Genomic DNA, 19,484 nt, shown 5'->3' on the forward strand with positions numbered 1-19,484 from the left:
GGTCTGACTACCTAGGACCTCTGGAAGTAAGCTGGAGATTGGCTGGCTGTCTCCATAAAAATTCTTACTTAAAGAGCTTAAACATTTATTTATTCCTTTAATGAAATATCACATGAATTTATTGGGTTATATTTTTTGTGCCTTTATTAAGACTATTTGTATTCATATAAGGCTTGTTAATTTTGGGATTGAAACTGTTTGGTCACAGTACTACTTAATGTACATCTAAAAAAACACCTTCCAGGCTGTCTGTACAACCCAGAGAACAGGACGTTCTGGAGACCCTGGTGGTCTTGAGGAGGACTTGGTCACAGCCCCAGAAAAGCACCAGAGTTCATACTGTGAATGAAGTTCTTCTAACTCGTACCCTGCTCAGGCCAGAATGGGCTTGACACGGCCGTAATCTCTCTGTCAGGAAGCGCAGTGTCTTGATAAACCTGTGTTTAAGTTCTGTGTTGGAGTCTCTAGGCAGCAGCCCTCTGGCCTATGTTCTCTGTTTCCCCCTAGGAAGACCCACAGATGACCTAGCTGAGAGGAGGGCAGCTGTATTTGACCTAACAGGCGTTCTTGGTCAGCCAAGCAGACTCTTGTCTCGTGGTAAGTACTCTCTAGAGTCCATCCTGACTCTTCTGGGAAGGCAGGAAGAGGAAGAGACAGGAGGCTGCAGCCAGGTTGCTGGGCTTTGTGGAAACCTGGGGCTGGCTCTGCCCTCAGGGCCTTCCCCTGCCGCCACCGTCCTTGCTGGCCACTTTGGACGTCTTCTGGCTCTTTCGCGTCCCTTTGTTGCCAGCCTCACCGACTGGCTTATGTATCATATGTCCCTCTTAAAGGAGCCTCCTTCCCCTTCCATGGGATACAATATTTCCAGTGCACTTAAATAATAGAATAAGATTTAAAAGTAGATATAAAGATTGCTTCCCCCCCCCCATAACTTCCTTAGCATAGCGTCATATTTTAGAGCAGAAAGAAGGGTAACCTAACTTTTATTTTAGGAAACTAAATTCAGTATCACTTCCCAGACACAAGATACAAAATAGGCTCTTTCTCATGTTGGTGCCTTTTAGAGAGGTGGGTGTTTTTTTCCAGGAAGAGGAATTAATTTATTGGAGTAATCACTAATACTCCAAAATTAGGCATTTTAATATACATTTGTCAAGTTAGTGAATGTGTATTTTACTCTTTTTAGATCTGTGGGCAGTTTGGTATTATTGGAACATAGTGTTTAAGGCAGAGAGTGGCATGAGAGAAAATTCTGGGGGTAAATGGTAAATGTGTTGTGAAGGGCCCAGCATACTGAGAGGTTTAGACTTTGGTAGGTGCTGGAGATTCAGTGAGGGCCTCCGTCAGGTAGCGATGTGGCCGCATTTGTGTTAGTAGTGTTAGTAGCAAGTGGCCATTGCTCACTGTATACCAGGCATTGAGCTAGTCGCTTTACATGCGTTATCTTATGAACCCTCATGGTCCTGTTAAGCAGTATTGTCATCCCCATTTTGCAGATGAGGAAAGGAAGACTGAGATGGGTTGCACAGGTAGTACATAGTGGAGCTGTGAATTTACTCCAGGGAGTCCGATCAGAGCACAGAGACAAGGACCCCAGTGCCATTGGGGTAAGAGGAGAGGCTTGCTCGGGTGTGTGGGACATGGTGGGAGACCCTCCTTGGTGGCCTCAACATTTGTAGTGCCCTAAGAGACAGGATTGTGGTTTGAGAGTTAGACATTGGACAGGGTCCTGATAAACATGAGAGTTTGCGCTTTTTCGAGAGGAAATTTGCAAGTGAGCTGATCAGGACCAAGTGAAGGTGGAACTCAGCTGAGGCGGAGACGAGGAATGCATGGTGGGACTGTTCTCATCGGTTACGGCATTTTTCTCCACAGATTTGACTGCAGTAAAATCTGCTGTAACAAGGAGTGGATTAAATCATATGAATATTTCTCTCACATTATAGTCCAAAGGGAAGAGGGTGGCACTGGCCGGTAGAGTGGCTCCTTTTCCAGAACCTCTCAGGGTCCTCGGTCCCTTCTGTCCTGTTCCACCGTTCTGTAGGCTGTGCTGGTGGGGTTGCGTGGCCACAGCTGGGCCTCTGCCACATCAGTGTTCCAGCTCCTGGAAGCGGTGAGAGCAGAAGTGGAAAGCAAGTAATTTCCTTTTAGGTCAAGGAGAAAGGAGTTGTACACATCACTTCTGCTCACATTCCGTTGGTGGGAACTTGGCATCTGGCTGCACAGAAGTCTGGGAAATGGGTCTAGCTGGCAGCCATGTCCCCAGCTAAAACTCTGTATTATAGAAGAAGAAAACAGTTTAGGGGAGCCAGCCAGGAGTCCGCCACAGAAGGGAAGACTGAATGTGGGGCTGATGGAGTCTGGATAGGTGTGAGGGTAGCAGTGCAAGAAGGTTTAGGGTACTGATGAGATGGAGTTCCAGTGATCAGCTGTGAGCTCCAGCTGGGCAGGGCAGTCAGGGCAGGATGTTGAGGGTCTAGGAGGTTGCAGGGTAGATGTAGGCTAAGGGAGTCAGTGGTTGGAATAGGACTTAGTGGTTTGTGGGGGGAGTGGGATCAGCACTGGGTTTAGAAGTGGCTTAGTCTGGGAGATGACAAGACCTACGCTGAAGCCATGGGTTTGAGAGGGCGACGTGGTGAGATGGAGGTCCCCGGGGCAGATCTGATTCCCCTGCACAGTGGCCAGACTTCCCATCTTAGCACACCATACCTCCACCACCTGGCCCCTGCTCTCTCCCTCACACACACCTTCTCCCCTCCCTGGCTCTCTACTCACCAGACTAAACCAGTTGTCTTACACACGTCCCTTTTGTGCCTCCACTTGTACTCTCTGCCCTTCCTGCCCCACTTCCCGGCAGTCTAGGTGGCCCCTCACCTGCAAAACTACCGCACGTGTCGTCTCTTCCAAGAGACGGTCCTTTTAAACATCTAATTTAACTTTTGAAATCTTTTTTCAGCTTTTTTGAAGTGTAGTTGACAAAAATTATATATATTTAAGGTGTACATGATGGTTTTGTGTGTGTACACACACACACACACACACACACACACACACATTGTGAAATGATCACCACAGTCAAGCTAAGTAGCATTCATTAACTCACATAGTTAACCATTTTTTTCATCCCTCCCCATCCTCCTCCCCTCTGGCAACTACCTGTTTGTTCTCTGTATCCATAGGCTCTTTCTGTTTTATTTTGTTTTGTTCTTTAGATTCCATATATAAGTGAAGTCATATGGTATTTATCTTTCTCTGACTTATTTCACTTAGTATAATCCATGTTGTTGCCAATAGCAAGATTTCATTCTTTTTTATGGCTGAGTGGTATTCCTCTGTGAGTGTGTGTGTAAACACCACATCTTTATTCATCTGTGGATGGACGTTTCTGTTGCTTCCGTATCCTCGCTCTTGTTAATAATGCTGCAGTGAACATAGGGATGCATACGTGTTTCCAAATTGGTGTTTCCGTTTTCTTCAGGGAAATGCTCAGAAGTGGAATAGCTGGATCATATGCTAGTTCTAGCTTTAATTTTTTGAGGAACCTTCATACTCTTTTCCATGGTGGCTGCACCAATTTACATTCCCACCAACAGTGCATGTGGGTTCCCTTTTCTCCACATCCTCGTCCACACTTGTTCTGAAAATAGCCATTCTGACAGGTGTGAGGTGATGTCACACTGTGGTTCTGAATTGCATTTCCCTGGTCATTAGTGATGTTGAGCATCTTTTCATGTCTTTGCTGGCCACCTGTACGTCTTTGGAAAAATATCTGTTCAGGTCCTCTGCCCGTTTTGTAATTGGGCTGTTTGTCTTCTTTCAGTTGAGTTGTATGAGCTCTTTATGTGTTTTAGATACTGGCCCCTTATCAGATAAATGGTTTGCAAATATCCACTCCCATTCATAGACTGCCTTTTCGTTTCCTTTGCTATGCAAAAGCTTCTTAGTTTGGTGTAGTCCCACCTGTTTATTTTTGCATTTATCTGCTTAAGAGGCTTGCTGAAGAGGCTGTCCTCGATCTGCAGCCTTTTAAAGTGTCCTCTTGGCTTCTGTCTGGGTACCAGCCGGCTTCTGACTCTGCTTGTTTATAGTTTGTAACTAAAACTAACATGTGGCCTTTCTAACCTCCCGTGTACTTACTACATTAACTACTACTAACAGGCAGTTTCTTTGCTTATTTTCAAATCAGATTTCCGAGCCAGACCATCTGATCGGCCCAGCTCATCTCATCTTTTCACAGCAGAGCGTAGCTCACCTGTAGATCATGTTCAGGAGAACAGAACGAGCGGATCTCAATGCCAGCCCGGCTGCCTCCCGTGCTGGGCCTTGTGGGCACAAGGCGTGGGGAGGAATACATCTCCATCCTTGCCTTTTCTCCCTGCCAGGCCGTGGGTATAGGAGGGGTTTTTAGGGATACAAGTTGGCTGTTTATCCTCACCACTCAGGAACAGTAAGTTTATACTGTACCAAAGGAATTTGATCAGCTGGTTGAGGATTTGGTCATTTTTCTGTTTATTCAACTAAAACACTGTTAAGCTCTGCCAGGCAGGCCCTGGGAATAGAGAAGGCTAGAAGTCCATCCTGTTCTCACAGTCTGGGGGGCGGGGGTAGGACAGTAGAGGGGGTTAGATCGTATAACCAGCCAGTTACAGTGCAGTGTGTGGGGGAGGAAAGGCTCTGAAGCTGTAGACACCCCCAGGGTTCCAGCCCCAGAGAGCCTTCCTCGAGGGCCTAGTAAAACCTGCGAAGCCTGAACCCTTGGGGAAGGCATCTCCAGCATCTCCAGAGATGTGGGGTAGTCCCTGGAGGGGCAGTGGCCCTGTTCTAATGGGGAACTGCTCAGGCCACTGCCTGTGGGATAGGAATGCCCTAGGGTCTGTGTGGGACCACCCGGACATGCATGACCCTTGTTCATCTGAGTGGCCGTCACTTCTGTCCTTGACTTTGGTTTTCTAATTGGTCCCAATAGTGTGATGATAGCCTCCATCTGTGAGCTTCTGCCCACCCCACCGCCCCAACTCCCATCCCTCTAAACCCAGTGGCTCAGACCACTTTGGTCCCAGGGTATGACTGCAGCTTTGCACACATCCTGGGGTTGAGAAAACCACTTACGGCATCAGCTGAAATCTGTCTGGCTGCCTTCCTTTCACCCCCACCATCCCCCACTTTCATTAAAATTTTTATTTGCAAATGTAGTTCTTTCTATCCAAGAATCTGTTTCTTGGAAAACAAATACTCCATTTCCCAGGGGTAAAAACCAAAAATGCCATTTGTGGAAAGCTGCATCACATCAGGTCACGGGGGATTTCTCTTCTCAGGATGCTGAGAGGAGTCTGGCCTGGCCTCCAGTCCCCCACTGCCACGGTTGTACCCCGGGCAGGAGCTGGGAGAAGCTGGGGGGTCAGGCCTGAGGTGGTCCCACAAGGCTGGACTGGACCTCTCACATCCTCCCCAGAGCTGGCTCAGGGACTTTGACCCTGACTCTTTCAGGGAAGTCCCTGCAGAGGCTGGGCAGGAGAACTGGCCCCTCTTAAGCTCCCGTCCAGTCATCCGAAGGCCCTGCCTACCCTTGCCCCTTCTTGGGAAAACAGACATCTGCTGTCTTCACTGAGGTTTCCCAGGCTCGGAGAAAACACTCCAGACTGTCAGGCTCACCTAGTACATGTCGCACTAAGAAGTCTGCTGTTCAGATGACAACACTGAGTGCCACTTGGTACGCGGGACCAGGCGTAGTTCCTCTCTTTCTCTCACCCCCTTACTCAGTCCACTACTTCTAAAGTGTGTCCCTGCAACCTCCCCCCGACCCCCTTCTCTTCACTGCATCTCCACTGCTCTGGTCCAGGCCTCCATCATTCCTGCCTGGACAACTACAACTCCTTCCCAGTGATGCTGCCCTCCAGCCTCCCCCACTGCAGTCCATTCTGCTCTTAGCTGTCTGAGCCATCCTGTGATGGGGGTCCTCCTGACCAGAGGCCTGGCTGGATCGTCATGGTGGGCAACTGTGGCGCAGCTTGATTCTCCAGAACAGCTGCGGACCCCCAGGAGCCTGGGCGGGAATGCCAGAAGGGGATTCACAGGAAGCATCCCTTCCATCTCCTGGAAGCGGTGGGTAAAGCGAGGAAAGCTCAGGAAACAAAGCAAGGCCAAGGCGGCCATACTAGACAAAGGACTTCTTGGGCTGGGGAGTGTTCAGCCCTCCGAGAGGTCCCTGGGGCTCAGGAGAAAGGAAGGCCGACCCAGCATAACCTCAAGCTCATTCTCTAAGCAGCAGGCCAGGCCAGGGGCCCTCTCGGAAACTCAGCTGTTCTTTGCTTGACCCGCGTCACTTTGCGCTGAGGTCTGTCCAGTTGGTTGCCCATGGACTGTCTGCACTGTCCTCTCCTTCATGCCGGCCCCGCCTGGCCCCATCATCCCCATCTTACCCCTCTCCCTCCTGTTCTGACTCCTCCCTCCCCTTTCGCCCTCCCCTAATTCAGCCCCAGGCATCGGCTCCCCTTTCTTTCCTGAGAAAGTCCACGTCCTGTTCCTGGGACACCCATCCCCTCTTTCAGAAGAGCTTTCTCACCTCTCCCTCTTGTCATCACTACTGTCCCCTCCCGCCCTGGGTCCCCTAGGCAGTTTCCTGCTGGCGGTCTTCATTCCCTATGATTTTCCTGTCTTGGTGGCCTCCTCCCCTGTCATGGCCTCCCTCCACCCCCCGTTCAGTGTCTCCCCTGCCTGGTACCATCACGCTGCCTGGAAGAGGAGGGCTCAACCACCCCTGGGCCATCTCTTGGCTCACTCAGGTGTCGGCACCCCTGCCCGGGGACCAGAGTGTCCTTACTCTCTGGGACACCTCCCTCTGCAGGTCCTAAGGCTCCCAAGGCTGCCAGATTCAGTGGCCTTTTCTCAATCCTCCTCCTCCTGACCCTCCCAGCCACATCACCCTGCATGAAACCCTCTCTTCCCTCACTGCTTCTCTCCTGGACCTTTTCTTCCTCTTACCTTCTACATAAGCTTCTGTCTCCCATTCCCCAAACTGGGGGGGAATCCTGCGGTTCTTATCCCAGTCTTCTCTCTCCATCTTGTCCCTCAGTGATTCCGTCCCTGCTCGGATAACTGCTCTGTGCCCAGCACCCCCACACCTGGTCTCTGGTCCAGGCCTTTTTTAATATCTCCCCCTGGCATCCCCACCTGGATGTCACACAGCTACCTCAAACCCAACACAGACAACACAAAACTCATCCTCTCCTTTTTCAGTCCTCCATCAGGGTCTCCCAGGGAGCTACCTTCACTCCTTCTGTTGTAGTTCTTACTGAGTCATCCAGGGGCAGAATTTGGGGTCTCTCTGATATGCCCTCTCCAGCAACCCCATCCTCCTGAGAGTGTCTTATCTGTAGGTCGACGGGGCAACCTCTCCTGTCCCCTCTGCTCCCTCCCCTAGTCTTTGGCAAAAACATCTTGTTTGGGCCTTTTGCCCCTGTTTTCTTCCCAGTGCCACCCTGGCTGCCAAAGTTACCTTCTTTTTCCTTTAAAAAAAAAAAATCACTCAAGCATTTATTTCAAGCATTCTGAAAAATTGGTATGATAAATGTTTTCCTGCAAACAAGTGTGGATGCCTAGCATCATGTGAATGTCAGAGAGGTGTATTTTGGGGTCTGTTACATTGTAAGCTCCCTGAGCAATGAAGGCCCACTCCACCCTCTCCTCTGCAACTTTTTCTAGCACTCAGGGTTTATTAAATATAATGATTTCTTACAGCGACGAGTAATTTTAATGACCAAATAAAAGTAATCCTCCCACTTCCCACTGAGAAATGCACACATATGGAATTCATTATTCTAAGAAAAAAATCTATTCAGTGTATTCAAAAGCCTTGGAGAAAGGTATGCCAGAGACAAAGTTGGTTTCCAAGACACACACTCCTGAAAGAAACAGAGAGAAAGCTATTGACTTGCAGGGTGAGATGGCCACGTGCAGGGAGTTTTTACATGAGACTTCCCCTCATCTGTGTCCACATGACATTGCATAGCACTGGCTTCTATGTTCCTGCATTCACTCAGCCTATATTTAAGCAAGTACATGATCCAGCTAGCGTCCCTGGAGTTGCTTTTCTAGTAGTGGTAACAACTTCGGCCCAGTGGCCCCAACCTCTGGACCCAGACCTGAGACCACAAGGCGCCTTCTGGGCTTGGGCCGCGGCCTGTGGCTGTGAGCCACTAAGGAAATGACCCATGACCCAGACATCATCGGCTCCCTGCTCTAATTCACTAGCATAAACATCACTTTGAATGTCATTCTAAAGAGTTGACACTGTTGGCTGACCGACCATGGAAGGGAGGCACCAGCAACTGCCATGGTGATTTTGTGACAAATGGCCCTTCCTTCACTCCTTGCTCCAGGAATTAGGTTCCTTGATTTATTTTTTTATTTTAAAAAATGTTATGCAGTGAAATTAGAAAGTGCACAGTACCTTTGTTACAAATATACTTTCTCATCTAGGCACAGGATACCAGGAAGCGGCCTTGAAATTGTTTTTGAGTATCTAAGGAAAGTACATTTTTGTGCAAGTGTACTCACTACAGTAAGCATTTGATTATCTTCCTGTTGTCTGGGAGAAAATGCCAAATGGTGGCTCAAAGACCAGAGTATATTGTTGGATTAATTAATCCCTAACAATAAGAGAGAAAAAATATTTTTGAAGGCAAATGTTGCCTTTTTCTATTCTATCTTCCACATCTCTTAACCTCTGTTTAATATTTTTCCTCATTTTAACTTTCTGTACTGCATTCTGGGTAACTTTTTGTAACCTACCTTCTGATTCACCAATTCTGTTTTTTAGTTGTGGTTCCTCTGCTGTTGAATGGATTTGGGTTTTAGAGTTCAGTGTCTGTATTTTTCATTTCTAAAAGCTCTCTCTTCTCATTTATATATATAACAACCTAAGTAGCTGCTTATGTGTTTCATTACATCTTTCCTTTCTTTAATCATTGTACACATTCCTTTTTAATAATCTGGGTCTATTGATTCCATTTCTCAAAGTTCTCAGAAGTTTCAAGCTGTTCATGCCTTTGCTGACTTTGATTCGTGGTGGCTTCTTTGCTCATGTGGTCCATACATTTGGATTGCGACCTCATTTCTGCGTGGCCTACTTTCTCAAAATCTCATGAAACAGTAAGACATGAATAAGAAATAATTTGGGGGAGGTGTTCCGGGATGATGACAAAACTGTTATTTTTTTTCCAGATGATTTCATGGTCGAGCTAGCAAATGCAGGCAACTCAGCTGACAAATAGAAATAATAAAACTATTAGACAAACTATTAAAACTAATAAAAAAGCAAAACCAACCGAAAAACAAAAAGAGACCGAGTAGAGAATAACTTACTAAAACCACTAGCATTCCAAGAAGCCAATAATAACCAATCAAACCAACCAAAAAAGGACTTTATAAAAATAGTTTTAAAAACAACCATATAGTATATTTGGGAATAAACTTGTCAAAAAATGTGCAAGAAATATGAAAACCTATCAAGCATTATTGAAGTTATTGAATTTACTAAAAAGCAACCCTGAATAAATGGAGATGTCAAACATGTTCCTGGATACAGGGATGCAAAATGTTTATAAGTCAGTTCTTTTCAAATTAATAGGTTCAATATATTTATAAATATATATTATATATATATGTGTGTGTGTGTGTGTGTGTGTGTATATGTATATATATGTGTGTGTGTGTGTGTGTGTGTGTATATATATATATATGTATATAAAATAGGTTCAACATGGTTTGTTTTTTTAACGTGGTTATAAATAGTTCACTTTTAAAACAAACTTGGTGGGGACTTCCAGTTTCCGGCTCTGCATGTAAGAAGCTTAGAAGTTGCCACTCCATAGCAACCAGGAACAGACTGACAAATCAGCATCTTTCCTTGGATCCCTGAGAGGTGAGAGCATGGGGCAAACCACTGCCCCCAAGGTTGGGGAGACACACTGGCACACCTGGGGAGCCTCATGAGCAGGAGTCAGCGCTGGGGTAGGGAAACACGAACTCTGATTCACAAGCTTCACTGTGGACAAGTGTGACAGGTGAAAAGTCTGGGGGACCCGGTCATGGGACTACCCCACACTTTTGTGTGTTTTACCTCCAGGAGCATGGCCAGGTTCTCACAGTAAATATCAGAGGAAAATCCCTTCGTGCCTCCAGCAGGGAGAGGGAGAAAAGAAACCATTCTGAAATACATCAGAGTACTCTGTTTTTATCAAGGCCCTCCTACTGGTGTTACTAGTTAACTGGAGCCGAACCTACTGGGGTATTTTCAGAGCCTAATTGACCTGGGGAAAAGGAAATGCCCACCTCCAGGCGGCTCCAGCCTTCCACGTGGGAGAAGGAGAATCCCCGATCTGCCCCCCTTCCTTCTAGCTACTCTGTCCCACCTAGTAGGGGAGAAAAAAATACCCAAGAAACACTTGTGAAATTCACAATGCAGAGCTACAGGCTCGATAAAAGACTGAGACTTACTTATAGAAACCCTTCCCCTCCCCCCCACCTCATTACCACATTACTAAATGCCTATTTACCAGTACGTCATATCCAGCCATCAAGGGAAAATTTACAAGTATACTAAAGGGCAAAAACAATTTGAAAAGACAGCAAACATCAGAACCAGATGTGGGAGGGATATTGCAATTATCAGACCACAAATTAAAACAGCTGCAATTAATATGCTCAGGGCACTAATGGATAGAGTAGTCAGTGTGTGAGAACGCATGAACAGTGCAAGCAGAGGGAGAAATGCTAGAGATCAGGAACACTGACAGGAAATGAAGAATTCCTCTGATGGGCTTACTAGTGGGCTGGACACAATGGAAGAAGAAGCTCTGAGCTAGAGGATCTCTCTATAGAAACTTCCAAAGCTGAAAAGCAAAGAGAACAAAGATTGAAAAACAAAACAATCAAAAAAGAACAGAATAGTTAAGGTCTATGAGACAAAACAAAAGGTGTTGTTTATGTGTAATGGGAGGACCAGAGGAGAAGAAAGAGAGAAAGGAACAGAAGAAATACTTGGAGCAATAATTACTGAAAATTTCCCCAAGTTAGTGTCAGATACCAAACCACAGACCTAGGAAGGAGCCCAGAGAACATCAAGCCAGATAAATGCCAAAAAAGAAAGGAAGAAGGGAGGGAGGCAGGCGGGCAGGCGGGCAGGCGGGCAGGCGGGCGGGTGGGTGGGCAGATCTAGGCATATCATTTTCAAACTGCAGAGAATCAAAGATAAAAGAATTCCGAAGGAAGCCAGAGGGGAAAAAATAAGGAGGAACAAAGATAAGAATTAGCATCCGACTTCACCTCAGAGAAAACATGCAGACAAGAAGATAGTGGAGTGAAATTACAGTGTTAAGAGAAAAAAAATCTCACCAACCAAGAATTCCTTACCTTGCAAAATTTTCCTTCAAGCATGATAAAGAAATAAAGACCTTCTCTGACCAACAAAAATTCAGGGAATTTGTTGCTGGTAGACATTCCTTGCAAGAAATGTTCAAGAAAATTCTTTAGAGAAGGAAAATAATAGAAGTCAGGAACTCAGATCTACACAAAGCAAGAACATTGAAAAAGGAATGAATGGATGTCAAATAAAATGAACTTGGTAGGCTTACTCTAAAATTTATCTGGAAGAAAAAAAATGTGCAGGAATAGCCAAGAACATTTTGAAAAAAAGAAAAAAAAATGACAAGGATGGCAGTAGCAGTAGTGATGACTTACTAAGAATTCAAACAATATATCACTGGAACAGAATAGAGAGGCCAGAAATAGGCACATTTACATGTGAAAATGGGCGAATGATTAAATGAGATTTTATTAAGGTGACAAAACTATTTAAATATCGGTGTTGAAAAAAATATCTATTTGGGGAAAAAATTAGAAAGCTTTATCTTACAACCTTCTCAAAAATTAGTATTAAACATCCTTTTGCTAAAATTTAAATATGTGTTACATGTGTAATAGACAAAAATAATTTTCAGACTATATAAAACACTGCAGACCAATAAGTAAAGGACAAACAACTTGATACGAAAATAACTAGACAAGGCATATGAGCAAAATTTGCAGAAGAGAACATGCAAATGTGCAACAAACACAAGAAAGAGGTCACCCTGTCTGAAGCCAGGGAGATGCAGTGAAATGCAGCAAGGGGGTCTTTTCTTTTTAACAACATTTATCAAGAATTAATCTCACTTTAATGTCAAGTGTTGATGAGGGAAACTGTTACCCTCACAAATGGTTGGTAAGCCTGAAACTTAGTACAGCATTACTTATAACTGTAACAAAAATAGATGCCAGCTTATCAGTAAGAAGCAGGTAAAGTGTGGATACTGTGTAGTAATAAAGTGAATATGGAGAAACTGACCAGGGAGAACTTCCTGTTTGCTAAACACAAAAAACTCAGTTGCAAAGCACTATGTACAATATGATGAACTCTATGAAAAAAATACATAAACTACAAGCAAGACTCTTTGTAATAGCTGTAGAGAAAGGCTTGGAGGGTCTTGGGTGCCAAGCACCCAAGCAGCGAGGAGGGTAGCAACAGTTACTGGGTGTTGCTTTGTGCTATGAGATGTGACAGATTCTTTGCATGTACTGGCTCTAATTTTCCCAGCAATGATGAGGGGATAAAACTCTCGAGGCTCTGACATCTAAAGATTAGTATCTTCCTTCAGTTCAAGGACATTTTCTGAAACGTACTTATATTTGGATCACTGTAGTTATGTATTTGATTGTGTGCTCCTCCTAAGTCTCTGTCTCCCTTTTCTGTAACTTTTCCCCCATTGATTCTCTATGTCTTTTAATTTTTTTTCTCACTTCTCAGCTCTTTGTCTTTTTGTTCTCTGTTTTAGGTCTCAGTGGTCCTCAAACTTGAGGTGCCTCCTAATCTCCTGGAGGGCTTCCAAAAACATAGATTGCTGGGCTCCACCCCCAGTTTCTAATTTAGTAAGTCTAGACTGGAACACAGAAAATCTCGTGTTAAAAGCTTTCCCAGCGATGTTGTTGTTGCTGGTGGGGTATCACATTTTCAGAACTTTTGTTCTCGGGTATTTCTTTCAATTCTTGGCATTTTTTTCAGTTTGACAATTACATTTCTAATTTTCAAGAACATGTTATTGTTTTCTATTTTCTTTTTTTCAATGACTTTTTTCCCCTCTGTCTATGGAAGAAAAACCTCCTAGGATCTCACTGAGGACACTAAGTAGATTTTTTTTAAGTAATTTACCATTTCCCACTCTATCTCTGTTTCTCCTGGATTCATAGTTCTGTTTGTTTGCATATTTTGGTTCTTCTTTGTGGGCTGTTGGTGTTACTCAACGACCTGGAGACCCTTAGCTATCCATTTATATCTGTGGATGAGAGGTTTGTGTTTTAATATAGGTGCTTCGTATTGGTCTTCTCTACCATCATGTGGATCTATTTCTTCAACAGAGCTCTTCTCCCAGTGGGAGCCTTGGGCATGTAGACTGGCAGGATTCCATTTAGGGGCCATGGCCAGGACCACCCCCCCAGGCCCCCCAACTATAGGGACATCTTTTCTTGGAATGGCAACATTGACTCAGGAGCCCCAGTATCCCCCAGAGATCCTGTCTCGTTTCTTTTACAGAGCACCCTCTGGTGCGGCCTGGGGTGGATACCATCTTGGCTTCTTGTTCTGCCTACTCAAGACAAGGCAAGTATAGGGTGGATGTGCTCTTAGACACAACTCTTTACAGGTAGATCTAGGACTCGCCCTGATTTCTCCTCCCTGTTGTCTCCTCTGTGCCTGTACCTTCTGACCACAGAGTCTTCCCAGGCCCCCTATGAGCACCTCCTAGGCATCTACCTCTGTGGCTGCCTCCTCTGTTCTGATGTGCCCATCAAATGGTTCCATCCAATTGTCTTCAAACTCTGCTGGTGGCCCCCTCTCCCATTCTTAGTGCTATAATGTTTATTTCCTTTTGCCGTTGTGTTTACTAGTGTAATCAATGTTTATGGGACGCTTCCTGTCCTATTCAGTTTGAGTGAATCACCGATGGGATAGATGATCAGATTCCACCAAGTCTGAGATGGACCACCACATGCAGAATTTACAAAGAAAATGTCCAAGGGATGTTCCATTTCAAGAATATGAGTGAAGAGCAAGGAAGAAGAAATTGGGAGAATTTCTTCGGAGACAGCCTTATTTTAAATCCCCATCTGCCTGCCTACAGGCCATTCCTAGAAGGACTGGGACACAGTCATCAAGAGGGAGAGTGAGGAGCAGGGAGAGAAAGAGGCTGCCCCGCCTCCTAGCCCTGCCCCCTCCTCTTTCCTCCTGTTGCTCGGGTAGGAGACTAGGAAGAGCCGACCCCACCCCGTTTGCCCTCTGCACTCCAGATGGAAGCCTGTGGGTCTGGGTAGCTGCTTTGTCTCAGGTCCTCCCTCCCTGCCTCTTCCCTCTTCCCGCTTTCATTCCTCACCTCTCCCCTCTCTCATTTATTGCTAATAAGTACCAACCTCACATTATTAACTTTTCATCAACATTTATCAGAGTCTGTTACCCTCCTCCCTTCCTCTTTGTTTATTCAACAAACACCACTGCAGAATGTGGTGGTGGATCTCAGAGGGTGGTAAGTACACACAAGCACAAACAGTAGGATCAAACTCCAAGAGCGGAGAGCGGGAGGGAGGGGCCCCAGGTTCAGCAAGGGGTGTCAGGAAGGCTTCCCAGAAGCTAAGTTTTGAGGAAGAGTAGAGTTGGCCAGGAGAAGGGGATGTGGGAGGAGTCTTCCTGGCCAGAGAGAGCACTGGAGTCCCCTTACTTTACATCTCAACCCTAGGCGGCAAGCAGCGCAGTGTAAAATACCTCTATTTTACAGGTCAGGAAACCAGGGCTCAGAAAATCCATTCCACAAGCACTGCCAGCCCACCACTGTTTGCCAGGCACTGCGGAAGAAGCTGACAGTGGAGAGAGGATTTGATTATTATACTGGATTATTATATTATTATTATATCATATTAATTATAGGATTCTTTAGACTAGAAGTTTTAAAAAGTTTTTTTTTCTTAATTTAAATCTAGTTGATTTACAATGTTGTGTTAATTTCTGGTATACAGCTTAGTGATTCAGTTATACATAAATATATTCCTTTGCATATTCTTTTTCATTATAGGCTATTATAAGGTATTGAATATAGTTCCCTGTGCTCTACAGTAGGACCTTGCTGTTTATCTATTTTATATATAGTAGTGTATATCTGCAAATCCCAAACTCCCAATTTATCCCTCCACTACCCACCCCTACCTTACCCCACTGGTAACCACAAGTTTGTTTTCTATGTTTGTGAGTCTGTTTCTGTTCTGTAAATAAGTTCATTTGTCTCAGTTTTTTAGATTCCACATGTAATAGACTAAAAGTTTTTATTATTTAGAAGTGATCAGAAAGCCATGGGACCTGTGGGAGATTTTACTAGGGGCAGGAATAAAGCTTTCTGCTTATTCTCTCTGCAGTCCCACTTGTTCAAAGTAAGGGGTAAATTCATTACAGCAGTTAATAAATATCACTGAAGAGTATGCAATGCTCTGAGGACAGAAAACTGAAGCGACCCCACCCATGTCAGTGCCCGAATGTCTGGGGGTCAGTCTTCCTGGGGAGGCATAGCTAGGCCTCAAGGGAGGCTGCTGATCTCCATCTGTGCCCACCTTCCTGGGACCCCCAGCCCTCCCCAGAGCTGGCGCGGGCTCGCTGTCCTGGGCCTGCCGAGCAACCTGGCAAGCTCAGTTCCTGGCGATGACAATGCGTCACATCTGCCAGCCACCAAGCCCTGGGAGTGAACCCCTGCTGCTGGCCCTGTGTGGCCCAGCTAGGTTCGTGGGAGCCGTGGGAGGAGGCTGGTTTCAGTTAGCATGAAGGCATGCTTGTGCAGAGGGCTGAGGGCTTTGTAGGGCAGGGCCCAGGCAGAGCCTAAACTCTGCAGGCTTCTGCCCAGACCCTCCCAGACCTGGGAGATCTGTGACTTATGGGGGGCACAGAGAAGAGACACCAAGTGTTCTTGTTTCTTCCCCATGTTGCCAAAAGATCAGCCCCTGTCCCTGATGAGCCAAATTGAAACTCAGAGGCAGGGTCTTGGAGCTTAGAAGAAAAGAGACAACTTATTACTTTGCTGGGCAAAGGGCGCTCACGGCAGGCTGGTGCCTTCAAAACTGTGAGCCCCCCTTGGGGATGAGGCAGGGTGATTACATAGCCATAGCTCAGACAAAAATATCATTGATAACAATCAACAGAATCATTTTCTTGTCAGAAGACTTAGAGTGGCGTCGTGATGTCTCCAGGAGACTAACTCTATAGAGGCCAGCGGTTGTCACTGTTTTGATCGCTTTATCTTGTAAGTGCCCAAGGCGTGGTCTTCTTGGTATTTAGCCTATTTTGTAAGGTTGCATTTCCATGACCTTATGCCTGGAGAAAAACTCAGAAATGATGCATAATTATTGCTTTTGATTACTGGAATAAAGCAGAAACAGTAAAAATTAATAGCTTTATTTTAACAACGGGCCTAGAGCTGGGAGTAGCAGTGGGTCAGTCAGATCAGCTGACCATTTTAAGGGCAAGCATAAGAATAAGCAAACTGTTAGCCTAAATGCAGCCATTTGGTTAATCCTCCTTCACCCAGGCAAGTGCGTTATGACCCCTGCTCGAGGAGTCCCTTTCCCTCTCCAGATCTTTCTGCGAGCTTCCAGGCCAAAAGAGTTGTGTTTCTGGCTGTGGAAAATTGCAGACTGGAAGGCCATGGACCAGGAAGTAGGAGGATGCCCTAGGAAACAGGTGCCGATGTGAGCAGTGATGGGGCCTGAAGTGAGACAGCGTCAGAGGGAAGGCATGAGGAGGGAGCATCTTCAGGACGTGGGTTTGATCGGATGAAGGAGGAGAGAGGGCAAGTGCTGGAAGACCTGTCTTGCTCATCCACTCCTGGCCAGAGGGTTTTCATAGCAATCCTCAGAACACTGTACCTAGTCACTCTCATGTTCTCCCAAGACCCTATCAGAATAAGTAACTTTGCAGTGTAGAACTTGTCCCTTTACCTGGAATAAAACTTCCCGTCCTGTGCTTGGCTCCCTGGCTCCTGCAGGGTGGTATAGATCTAACTGGGCTTCTTTGTCCCAGCTGTTGTGGCCTCGACGGGCCCAGCTGCATTCTTTCCATGAGGGAGCAAAGACTTTTCCATCACTATCAGTGCTACTACTACCATCACCATCACCACCAGCCGCTCATCCTCTCCAGCCTCTGCTCCCGTAACCTGCTCCTCCCCCACCTTCTTTGTCATCATCAAGTCGGCACCTCCATTATCACTGTTAACCATCACCATTATCAGTTCTACCCCCACGAACCATCCACCCCCCATCACCCTGCCATCCTAAGGGCCATTCATACCGTCATAACGCCACCCCCCTCACCATCATCACTACCATTCGTTGAGGGCTCACTACATCCTACGCTGTGGGAAGTCCTTTCTGACCAGTGCCTCAGTTGGCTTTTCTCTGCTCTCTTGGCAATTCTAGAATTCTCTGCCTCCTATTGGTCTAGATCCCTGCCAGGAAGTCCACATTTGACCCTTGCCTCCAAAAGTAGGAAAACTCCATCAGAGTGTTTATGCCCCCCCCACCTTTAGGAAAAATGTTCCAAATACATGCCAATTTGCTTTTTTGATTGGATTAAAATGCAAACCAACTGCTTCCACTGGCTTCTTTACAAATTGCCTCCGCCTATCTGGAGGAACATAGCCAACCCTTATCTTACTATATTTCAATTAGAAACAATCATTAAGTTATCCCACATTTTGAGGAAGCGTCTTGCCCAGAGAATAAATTGGTTGTAATCAGTTAATAAAAGACTACCTTGTCCTACTTGCCTCCCCCTGGGAAGAGCTCATTCAGTGCCTGGGGTGAAGACTGAAGAAACCTTCTCTGGTGCCCATGTCAGGGGAACATCCACTCTCCTGACGGAGCTGAATCGAGGGCCCTGGGAGGAATTCAGGGAGGGAATTTCAGGCCCTCCACCTTAGCCTTCAGATGTTTCCAGGAACTGGGCCAATTCCTTGAAGTGCTGTTTACATTTGAATTTGCATTCACATGGGGTAATGTGGTTCTGCAGTTGGGTAAATGTGCTGCAAGCCAGCGAGTGACACTGGCATGGACTTGACATTTCCCATTGTAGGTTATCACTGTTCAGTACGTCTTCTCTTCTGCAACTTGATCTTTTCATATTCTGCTACACGTTCTTTTCATCTCACTGGTCTTGTGAGATTTTCACATTTCGACCAGTCAGGTGGGGGTATAGTGGTGTCTCATTGCGGTGATCACTAGTGAGGGTGAACAGTTTCCTGTCTCTTTATTGGTCATTTTTAAATACTTACTCAACTCTCTTCCACTCATTTTTCTATTATTTGTCTTTTTTATGAACCATAGGAATCCTTTATATATCAGATATATAGCTCTTTGTCAGTTACATACAGTACAAACACTCTCCTGCTCTGTGCTTGCCTCTTCACTGCCTTGATGACTTTTCATAACCAAATTCTTTTCCCTAATGTAGTCAGATTTATCAGTCTTTGCCTTTGTGGTCGTGGTTTTTGTGCCATATTCTAAAATAAAACATCCTACATTTAGAAGATATCCCTCTATATGATCTTCTAAAACCTTCACTGTTTTGCATTTTACATTTAGGTCCATAGTCCACCTGGAATTGACTTTTGTGTGTGGTTTGATACAGGAGTTAAGTTTCGTTTGTGTTTCATATGGGTGTTGTATAGTTCTAGAATAGTTTGTCACAAGGCCACTCTTTCTCCATTGTTCTGTGGTGCTACTGTTGTCTTGAAACTGGCCTCCTGATGTGTGTCTCTGGGCTCTGTGTTCACAGTGTCTATACTATAATTACTTTGTAGCGTCTTAATATCTGATAGGGCAAGCTTTTCCACCTCATTTTTCTTTAAGACATCTTGACTTTATTTTTTTTTCACTCTTTATAATATTTTTGAGATTTATTTATATTGTTTACACCTTTTCATTGCTCAGTGGTATTCTACTTTCTGACTACATCACAGTATGTTTATCCATTCTTCTGAGATGTTTTCAACTTTTTTTTAGATTATACTTCTCTGTTCATTGTGTCTGAGGTACTGTTCATTGTGTCTGAGAACAGATTAGAGCTTTAGCTTTTTAAACTTACATAGTTATCAAAGGAATAAAGCCAACCACAAAATAAGAATCAATAAAATGTGGTGATTCAATCATAAAGAACAGTCAAATGTGGTTACACATATTCAAGAAATCAGTCATCTAAGTTATAAATAATAAGTAGTTCATTTGTGTCTTCTTTTTTTTTTTTTTTAGATTCCACATATGAGCAATATCATATGGCATTTTTCTTTCTCTTTCTGGCTTACTTCACTTAGAATGGCGATCTCCAGGCCCGTCCACATTGCTGCAGATGGCATTATTGCATTCTT

General features: G+C 45.2%; 1 long non-coding RNA gene across 1 annotated transcript in view; it reads left to right on the top strand.

Moving 5' to 3' along the window:
- The window catches only part of LOC116666093, a 43,593-nt gene continuing 24,109 nt past the window's right edge, over positions 1 to 19,484 (top strand). Inside the window, exons 1-2 of the long non-coding RNA XR_004322959.1 lie at positions 1 to 26; positions 508 to 597. This is a non-coding gene — a long non-coding RNA (uncharacterized LOC116666093). The remainder of the gene's footprint in view (positions 27 to 507; positions 598 to 19,484) is intronic.

The sequence above is a fragment of the Camelus ferus genome, chromosome 1 (assembly GCF_009834535.1).
Source record: "Camelus ferus isolate YT-003-E chromosome 1, BCGSAC_Cfer_1.0, whole genome shotgun sequence".
In the NCBI taxonomy this organism is placed as follows: Eukaryota; Metazoa; Chordata; class Mammalia; order Artiodactyla; family Camelidae; genus Camelus; species Camelus ferus.